Here is a 10,862-nt window from a genome sequence, read left to right as displayed (position 1 = left end):
TGGGAAAAGCAAAGGGCTCAGGGGCAGAGATTCTGGTTCTATTCGCTATGTGACTTTGGAAGACTTTTGCCTCTCTGGGCCTCAGTGTCTTCATCTTTTAAATAGGAATAATAACATCACACATCACATATGTCATGGAAGGGTTGAGAGGATTAATCCAAAAGTGCTTTGGAAAGCATATTGTAAACTGCGACATGCTTTAAACATGTTCGTTTAACTAACCTGCCTGAATTCATGCAACAGTCAGTGCGGGAGCTGGGTTTTCTCATTCCTGGCGTCCTTTCCAGCAGGCTGTGCTGTCCTCCTCAGTTCCCTTGGAGGTTCCATATGTGCTGCTGGACTGCAGCGCCAGGACCCAGGATGGAGAAGCTGCGGCCCCCGGCCAGCGGCTCTCCCCTTCTCCTCCCTACACTCATGGCCATTGGAATTGTGCAGACAGAGCCGAGCTCAGGAACCAAACAGAGCCATTTCTCCTGGCTCAAACTCCTTTGCCTCATCTCTGCTGTTGGCGAAGAGAACCAGATGCAAGAGTGAGAGAGGTTCAACTACAACGAATCCTCATACATTAGGGACTGTGACTTTGGAAATGAGCCCAAGAAAGGAAACAGAAATTGTAGAATCTACATAGCAACCTGCATCCCACAGCATGTGGATATTTTAGTAGCATTTTCTCATCGGCCCATGGATTAACTTTTCTAAGCCAGTCTCATTTTTGGTCTGCAGGAAAACTATGGTTTGGTCTTCACTGCATGAAGTCACTTTAGCCTTCTCCCCTGTTTGTGGGCAAGTCCAGGATAGAAACTACCAGGCACCTTGAAAAATACAGCGTGGATTTCCCTGTTCAGAGGACAGTCTGCTTTGAATATTTTGCTTTGGTCATGCAGGACTTTAGGGGTCATTTGGGCCCCTTCAAACGAAAATTCCTCGGAAATGTTCATCTTGACCCAGACAGGGCCAGATCTGGAGTAATCAGTTCACCTTATCCTGAAATACCTTGTCTCCATCCTCACTGCTTCCATATCTCCTTTTGTAAGCATCGCTCCAGAACAATTTAGAGATCTCTTAGGAGCTCTCACCACATGTCCAAAGGGTTGATAGAGATCAAGGACTGAGAGGTTTTGTTCCAAGATTGACTGTGCACGATGCTGGGAATATTCCCAAGACTCTTGTCAGATACAGATGGTCTGATCCTTTATTGGTCATAAAGATGAGCTTTAAGAGCATCGTCCACTTTCACTCACTCCTACCAGAATCTCCATTCCTGTCTGGACACCTGCCTACCTTGCCCTGGACAGAGGAGCATGGCCTTGCTGGCTGGAGCTTCTGTTTAGAATGCATCTTCTATTTTCTGCCAGCATCACTGTCAAGAACTTAGCCAAAACTCACCTCTTTCAGGAAGTCCTCCAGGACTGGTGCTTCTGGGTTTCAGTACCCTCTGAAAGTAATGAGACTACTGAGACTCTGAGCTCGGAGCTCCCTGGATGTAAGATTACACTCTACCTGTTCATGCGAAGTATTGCATGTGTCAGAGGAGTAGGTCTTCACAAATTCATCAGGTTCATAATTCTAACTTCAGTCAAAATGACCACCAGATGGTGTAGAATCAATCACGGTTTGAAGGAGAAAGAGGACGCCATGAGTTCCCTTCATACCCCCATTCAGCATCTATACAATCTTATCCTCTAGACATACTCCTTCTATCTTATCTTAGTTATCTATTTCTGCACAACAATCTACCACAAAATTGAGTGGCCTAAAGTAACAACCGTATATTTGTTCACGATTCTATAATTGGCCCAGATACAGCTGGGCAGTTCTTTGGCTGGTCTCACCTGAGATCACGTATGCTGCAGTGAATTGGCAGGTGAGAAGGTGGGGAGTGCAGGAAGAGATGACAGGTCCCAGATGGCCTCAGTCATGTGTCTGGGTCCTCAGTGGGAATGGCTGGAACTGCTGGTATGACTTGGACACTCTCTCCATGCAGTCACTCATCATCAAGAAAACCAGCCTGGGCTTTCTTAGATGGGAGTCACAGGGCATCGAGACAAGAGCAGACACTCAAGGCTCATTGTCACTTCTGGCACATTCCATTGATCAAAGCAAGTCATAGGGCCTGCCCAGAATCAAGGGGAAGAGAAACTAGACTTTGCCTTTTACTGAGACGACAAATTCACATTGCATGGAAGCATGCATGCGGGAATGGAAGAAATTGAACTGCTGGGGCCATCCTTATAATCTATCACAGTCACTGAAGCTGCATATTTATAAATTATTCCTTTCACCCTTTAGAAATGGCCTGTTCCTCAGCGGCAAGGGCAGATAGAGACTCCAAGGGGGATAAATCATTTAAGTGGGGCTATAGAATGAACATTTATGGAATGATGTCAACTGTGTGTAAGCATAAACTGTTACGCACACCATCCTATTTAATTCTCAGAACAACTTCTATTTTATTACTAAGAACGCTGATGTTGAGGGAGAGTTAATGACTTACTCATTGTCACTCAGTTATAAGGGTGGAGCTGGGAGTTTCTTCATCTGTAAAATGGGAATCATAAAACTTACCACCAGCACAGTTGGGAGGATGGACTGTAGTACTGTTTGTGAAGTTGGCTGGTAAACCCCAAAGCACGGTACAAATGTTAGCTGTAGCTTTCACTGAGCCAAGCAGACATTTTGTGGGGAGGGGGTTGTCTAGGCAGGCGCCAGAGCCATCTGAGCCAGACACCAACTGTTGTGTGTCTCTCAGCTGCTGTTTACTCTGGCTCCTGACCAAATCCTTCACCCAATGCCTTTGGCCGTCAGACAACAAAGAGCCCTGTGGGCCAGGCTGGCAAGCCAGGGCATGCCACAGGTGAGGACAGGCAGGCTGCAGGCTCTCCCCACAGGCACAAACGGGATCAAAGCTCCAACTGCCTTGCTGCTGTCCCCAGCTGCCTCAGTAGCAGGTCAGAGTGGAGGAAATACATGTTTTTTATTTGGCTCAAGGTCACATACACATCCTTGAATCGCTCTGAGCTTACTTTCTCCCAACTCTTCTTTTCACTAACTCTCATCCCAGTTCTTTCCACTTTGCCTTACTTAACCCTCATTCCTTTATAATTAGCTCATCTATTTCTTCAATCTATATACTCAATGTTTCCTCCATCTCCTTGTCTTATCTAATATCTGGATATTTTTATGACCTAATTCTGTGACAGATCTTATTGTCCCCAGGGCCAGAAGACAGGGTCAGCCTACACCCGTCTTCTGTTTGCACATCTGCCACTTACACGCAGGTTAGATTTCTTCCTCCTTTGAGGTTCATGCTACTCAGATACACCGTGTTCTCCCTGCCCTGCCTGTTGCTGTCATCCTCCAACCCCTCTTCAGTCACGACCATCCTGCTTGGAGAGTTCTGTCATCTCACTCGCAGCCTACCTGCATCACCACGGACAACTTCAACACTCATCCAACATCCTAGACTCTGACTTCCCTAACTTTTACAACCCCATTGCCCTTCATCCATGACAGCTGAATGCAAATAACTACAGGCCTGACAAGAGGAAGAGGAATTAAACATATGCCATGTAGCTGAAGGTGGCAGAACCAGAACCTGTGAGATGTTAAAGAAGGCAGATTTCAGCTATTAATCAGAAGAACCTCCCAGCAGAGCCATCCATCCATCGGTGAGAGGGGCTGTCTTGCAGGTTGACTGGTTCTAATTGCAGAAAGTGTTCACAAAGGAAGTTTTAATTTTGTTTGCCCAAGGAAAGTCAGAAAGTCAGATTTAGAGTCAGGAAATCTGGCTTTTGAGTCTAATCTCAACTCCTTCCCAACTAATGGAAATTGGATAGAGTTCAACATCTCTAAACCTCAGTTTTCTCATACTTAAAAATGAGAAATAGTAGTTCCTGTCACACTAGGTCATATTAAAAACCAAATGAGATCACGAGTGAAAAAATTATTATACAATGTAGGATACTCAACAAATATCACTGTAATTTCTGGGAAAACAAAGTATATGGGTGTGTAATTTATATAAGTCCAGGGTATTTTGTTAAGCCAAAAATGAAGAGAGAAGACAAATAGTGAATTCTAGTCCAGCTGGTAGATTGAATGCATGCACCTGTTTTCACTCCATCCCAAACTCCTGGATATTTTAAAGGTATAAATCAACAAGGGTGGGAAGAACGAGAAAAGAGACAAAGCAGCAATATGTTGGAAGCATGTGGTAAATAACAAAGCTGAGAAAATGGAATCCTCAGGAAGCTGCGGGAAAGCAGAGAGGGTACTCAACTTACACTATAAAATTCCCAGAGAAATCGGCTACCAGGACACTGGAGTCCAGGACTTCACCCTCCAGGCAGAAGATTGGACATGTCTTCTCTGGGACACCCAACCAGCTCAAGAAGAAACACCTCAAGATACGAATATTGGGGTTTCAGCCAGATCACCCTACAAAGAAGCTCATGTTCAATAAGAGCCATCATGTTTTGAAGCTTCCAATCAGCTTTTTAGTGTCTTAAATATGTAGAGATAACCAAAGACCATCAGACATGTGAGGAAAGGCTCTAATATGAACAACAGAAACATTACTTATTTTTCTATGTTGATTTGTGACCTGTGACTTTACTGAATTCATTTATTCTTTCTACCAGTTTTGGTGGAGTCTATGGGGTTTTCTATAAATAAGATCATGTCATCTGTAAACAAAGACAATTTAACTTTTTCCTTTCCAATGTGGATGCCTTTTATTTCTTTTTCTTGTCTGATTGCTCCAGCTAGGACTTCCAGTACTATGTTGAATAGAAATGGTGAGAGTGGGCATCCTTTTCCTGTTCCCGATATTAGAGGAGAAGCTTTCAATTTTTCACTGGTGAGTAGCAGGCTCACCACTAGTTTACTGTGGGCTTGTGATATATGGTCTTTATTGTGTTGAGATACATTCATTCTATACCTAATTTTTTTGAGAGTTTTTATCATTAAAGGATGTTGAATTTTGTCAAAATTTTTTTCTGCATCTACTGAGATGATCATATGGTTTTTGTCCTTCATTCTGTTAATGTGGTGTATCACATTTAATGATTTGTGTATGTTGAACCATTCTTGCATCTGCTTTTTAGCAAATAGAGCAAAAAGATAAATAAATGGAAAATAGGAGAAAAAAGTTAAGAAATATAGATTTGTTTAAGAAGTTTAATATGCAAACAACAGGCAACCCAGATAAAGAGAACAGACAAAATCAGGGGAGGAAATAAACAAAGAAATAATTCAAGAAAATTTTCCAGGTTGGAAGGCTCCAGAATAGGAAAGTTTTCTTGAATATGAGTTTTCATATTGAAAGTTCCCACCAAGTATCTAATCCAATGAATACAAATACATCCACATCAATGCAAATCATTGTGAAATTTCAGAATGCTGAGGACAAAGATAAGGTCCAACAAGCTTTCTGAGAGAAAACATACTTACAAAGAAACAAGAATCAGAATGTTGTCATCCTTTTTAAGTTGAAATGTTGGAATTTAGAATCATGGACCAACACCTTCAAAATTCTGAATGAAAATGTTCTATAACCTGAAATTCTATACTCAGAAAAACCATCAGTAAAATGTAAGGATAGAATAAAAACATTTTCAGACATGCAAGATTTTTTAAAATATACCCCTATTCACCTTTTTTTAGGAAGATTCTGTAGGATATGCTCCACCATAATGGGAGATTAAGCCAAAGAAGAAAGGACATGGGACACAGGAAAGAGGAGATCCAGCACAGAAAAGAGGCCAAAGCTATCCCCAGGATGATATGGAGCCAGGACAACAGCTGTGACCCAGCTATTAAGGGTTACCAGACCATATAGGAACAGGTTGGAAAGCTCCAGAAGACAACTCCCAGATGAAACTGATGGATGATCAGTATGTTTGAATGTACTAGAAGGAGATTTCGATAACTGATGGAGAGTTTGAGGTTGCTGTAATGTAAGTGGATAGAAAATTAAGCAAACAAAAAGACCAAAAACAAAATATTACTAACTCTGGGGAAAATAAAAAGTGTTCAGGAAAGAAAAATGAGTTTACTACATTGGTTCAGCTGTGAATACCATTTACATAGTCTTAAAAATGTAAAAACTGAATACTGATCTAACCAAAATTATAATATAACTGCAACAGGAGGATGGGGAAACTGGAAAGGTGTATGGTGGGGTGGAGAAATGACAGAGGACTAAGTTCTCTGTCTTTCATGGTAAGAAGTCAATAGATAATTCCTAAAAATGGAACCCCAAGAAGTAGCAATACAAGTATGTATGGAGGGTCAGTCATTTCAGTTGAAAATCATTACTTCTGGGGAAGGGAAAGTGAATGTGGGGGAACTAACAATTTTTGTGACAAGCCTGGTGGAATAGTTTAATTCAATAAAATACAACATATATAACTTTAATAAAAATACAAACCAAAAGATTTTAAATGATATCAATGATTTTCCCTGCCATGCCACTTATGAAGCAGTTTGTGCCTAGAGGTAAGAGTGAGACCAGAGGTCTGGGTCTGCTCACTATCCCCCACCCATTGCTTCAGGTCCCACATGCATCTCCTATCAGGATTTTCAAAAATGTTGTTGACAACACTAGATTTTGCCCTGCATGCTGACTTTGGAAAGTAATGCCTGCTTAAGGTAGGCCCACTCTGTATGAGAGGGGCTTCCTGTCTTCAGTTAGAAGTTATTCTATAAGGAAATGACTTCTTCAGTTCCTTCCAACTCCCAGACAAAACATAAAAATATACAAAACCAACTAAAGCTACACAGACACATACCCAAGGGCCTGGGGGGGTTGAGGAATGACTGGAGTGGCGGAATGATTGAGAAATCAGGGAAGATTCCCTGGAGAAGGCCGGCAACTGTGTCAATACCTTATATTCTGCTCCTTGAAACTGTGCATCAGCCATCTTATTGCTGCATTAATTTCAAACATATCTGATTTGATGCTTTTTAATGTTTTCCTTTTTTCCATGTAGTTGAGCACCCAAAGCCACAGCTGAAGAAATCAATGTTTTTAACACCTAGCATCAAGGTGTTCTATAATAGGAGAAGTATGTGTCTACTGTCTGGTTGATATGCTTCATGATAAAAAGAGGGGCCCAGTAGTCATCAAGAATGCCAAATTGCAAGTAGCAAGTGGATAAATAATAGGACTCAGGTTGTTTGATGTTCTTGGCTAGATCTTCCACTCAACTTCCACTAGTCTCACTGTCGGCTACCAGTGGGGCTACCAGGAAAACACAGGAGAGCAGCGTCCTTGGCAAAGGAGAAGCAAACAAGAGATGGGGGGAACATAAGATTTGAAGCAGTAGTTTGTTCTTTGGCAAAACAAATAGCTTGTGATAGCCTCATTCCAAGCTTTCACATATCTTGTGCCAAAAATGCAAAATGCCAAGTGGAAGAAAAGCACTAGACTTCTCAAGGGCCCCATCCAAGAGTCCTCATAAACCCCATTCAAACCCAGTTGCTCTCATTATCACCTCTGAACATGGTCAGTGACACTCCCCATCCCCAGAGGAGGGCTCAGATTTCCTTCAGGCTGTGATCCAAGCTTGCAAAGACCTGCCAAAAAGCTAGTGTGTGGGGTGCTGACTTAGAATGCCCCATTCTCTGGCTTAGCCACCCGCATGAGATGACATTTTTGCATGAACAACATGAGGATCCAAAACACAATTTGGAAGAGGCTTTGTTGCCGTGATGAATGGCTTTCTTTGGGGTGGGGGGCATTTCAACAAGAGTACAGTGTGGTAGGAGATGCTGTGCATTCCAGTTAATAAAATCTCTCTGTCTTGGCTTAAGGAAAGAAATATATCTGATGAGGTATTATGTAGGTGTGTTAGTTAGGATCCTCCGGGAAGAAGACTCTGGGATGGGAGAGAGGAGTGTGAGAGATTTATTGGGAGGTAAAGTCTGTGAAAGATAAAAGGGAAGAAAGAAGTATTGGGTAGGGAAAGTCTTCAGACTGTGATGAATATCTGATACCTGAAATGAAAGGGGACAGGAAGAAAACTGGGGCAAGGAAAGCCTCAGCCCGACCCAATGGAAACTCCAGAACAAAGATTGCCCATGAGAGGATTCTACATTGCACAGAAATGGCCACACCCTAGTGCCCCTGCCAAACTCAGTCATTGCCCGGGGGCTGCAGCAGAGTATGGAATCAGTTCCAACACTGAGGGTGGAATCTGCAGGCACCACAGATGGAGGCTGTCCACTAACTGCACTCCGCACGGCTGAGCATCCAATTCTTCCTTAAAGGAAGTTGCGAGCAGCATGGCTGTCACGGTAGGGATGGCAATAAAATAATAAAATGCCAAGACACTCTGAATTTATGCCTTAAGCCAAGATTTAATGGATGTGGAAAGAGTATTGCAAAACACTGCCTGTCATGAAAGGAATATACTGAGCTGATTGAAATTTGAATGCTGTAGTTTTCTACCCGGTTTCTCATTAGACACTCATTAATGCATTACTTTTAAATTCACCATCAGCAACTGTTTATTGGTGTTCTACTATGTATCAGGCGCTATGCTTGGCCTCTACCCACAAAGAGTTCACAGGTAAAAAATCAAATTGAAACAATGCATAGGGACTAACAGAAATGTATGTGAATTATTGCAGAAGCTCCAGGGAAGGAAAGGCAAAAAAAAATATGAACCAATTTAGACATCCCTTTTATTCTTGGACAGGGGCCCTGTCAGTCTACTTCAAATGGCACCAACTCTAGTATGTGTGTCACTCAGCTGAGCTTCCAAGCTGAGTTGGAATAGTTAGGCAACTGCTTGTTAGTAATCATCTTGGGAGCAGAAAGTTCTCTGTTGAGAAGGAGATCAAGGTCTCAGTTAATAAATTTAGATCATGCTGGGATCCAAACTAGTCCATTTTTAGAAAATGGAGTACCTACAACCCCCTCCCCCACCATCCACCCCCAACCAAACTGGACCCCAACTCCAGGTGTAACGAGCCAGGCAGATTTCTGCTATGCAAATGGAAAGCTTACGGGCTCATAGACAATTTTGCCACCTCAAAAGGCTAGGAGATGACTTTTTCCCATTGATATTCCTTTTGGTCACACAGACCCAATGCCCAGGAGTGTGAATGGTGATCAAAGAGTGTACATGTTCCAGCAACCCTTGATGCGCATGGCTCTAGGGTGAGGCTCTGTGGAGGTGTCGGGAATGGAATGATGTATAAAACATGGACCCTGCTCTAAAGGGGCAGATAGCACCAGGTCTTGAAAATCCTACTTGCTCTCATGGAGCTCCCCTTGGTTCTGTGACTGTCTCTGGTCTTTTCTGATATCTCTGATCATGACAACCTCAGATTGTCTAAGTTTGCGTCCTGCCAGGGCCTTGACTACTACCCTGAGCCCTGTCACCTCCAGACTGCCTGACTGTTCAGTGTGTAGCTTGCCACTGCCATGATCCCTGCTGACCTTACGCTGTACAGCCTCAACCCTGCCTGAAGCCATTGTACCCACCTGACCTAAGGGCTAAAACTCCCATTATCCCGACAGGCATAGAGTGGGATCAAAGGTAGCCCTTGTTCAATCCATGTTAATGTGCAATTATCTGCAGTGGCTCAGGAATCGGTGGCATTCTCTGAAGACCTGTCGTGCTTGTTTTGAGAGGTTTTTATAACAACAGGGAAAACGAGATCTACCCTAGGTGAATTAATACAAAACCAACTTCCAAAGTGCACAATGACTTGCATCTTAATGCAGAAAAAATATACAAAAAGTATCATATTTTATTACCAAACCTTACCGTTCGTTTCCCTATTCTGAAGCGGGTAACAGGAGTTCTGTTATGTTTCCTTTATTCTTTTCCCTTTTAGCCTATGCTCTTTACATTTTAGCTACAAATCACCCCATTGGTAAGGGAGGCTCTATTATGAACCACACACTTCGTCAAAAGGAAATCTCACGTTCTTTTCTAATTGTTGCCCCTGACTGGTTGGGGAAAATAGTTTTGTTTTCATAGTGAAGTCACAGACATGAATCTCCCCAGACGAAGGCCCTTGTGGAATCCAGCATGCTCTCATCATCACAGGAACTCCTTCGCGTTCACTTCTTTCTGGGAAAAAGAGAAGGTGGGGGCAGCGAGGGGGAGAGATTTCTAGAAAACTCAAATTCTGGAGGACAGTAGTGCATTAACCAGCCCCCAGCTCAATGTTGACCAGTCATAAGTTGCAGATCCAAACCTATCCTTGCATCTGAACAAGGCAAACCTCTCAGATTTTTTTTCTTTAATTCCCTTAATAATCTCATTATGGCACTTCCTCCTCCTCCCCCTCCCTGTCTCCTCTGCTTAATTCATTTGTTTGTTTTCTACAGTCAACTGGGATGGGGAGAAAGCACTGGGCTTGGAGTTAGAACCAGGTTCCAATTCTCTTTCCTCCGTTTTCTAGCTGTGTAACCTGCGGTGCTTGTTCTCAGCCTGTTTCCACAGCTGTTATACAGAAATAGTAATTTTACAAGGTTATTGAGGGAACCAAATGATATAACATATATAAAAGTGTCTGGCACAGAGGCCCTTCATAAAATCCACCAGTTTCCACTTGCCTGACTAAAGACTCTTCTGAAACAGGACTCACAAGGAGCAGTCCACTCAAGGGGCTCATCTCCCGCAGCTGGGAGAGCTGATTTGTGAACAGAAGCCAGCACGACCAGCCAGGAAGGTCCAGGCTGAGGACAGACACCGCCAAGCCTGACTGCAATATCAGCCACCGCGTGCCTCCCATGGAACCTGAGCTAAAGGACTCTGCATAAATGAGAGAATCCCTTTCCCCTTCCCTCTCTCCTCTTCCTGTATTGTAAGGGCCTGATGTTGTTCCAGGGGAATCAAATT

Source organism: Propithecus coquereli, unplaced genomic scaffold (genome assembly GCF_000956105.1).
Source record: "Propithecus coquereli isolate 6110/MARCELLA unplaced genomic scaffold, Pcoq_1.0 Scaffold43, whole genome shotgun sequence".
Lineage (NCBI taxonomy): Eukaryota > Metazoa > Chordata > Mammalia > Primates > Indriidae > Propithecus > Propithecus coquereli.
Note: the sequence above shows the minus strand (reverse complement) of the source record.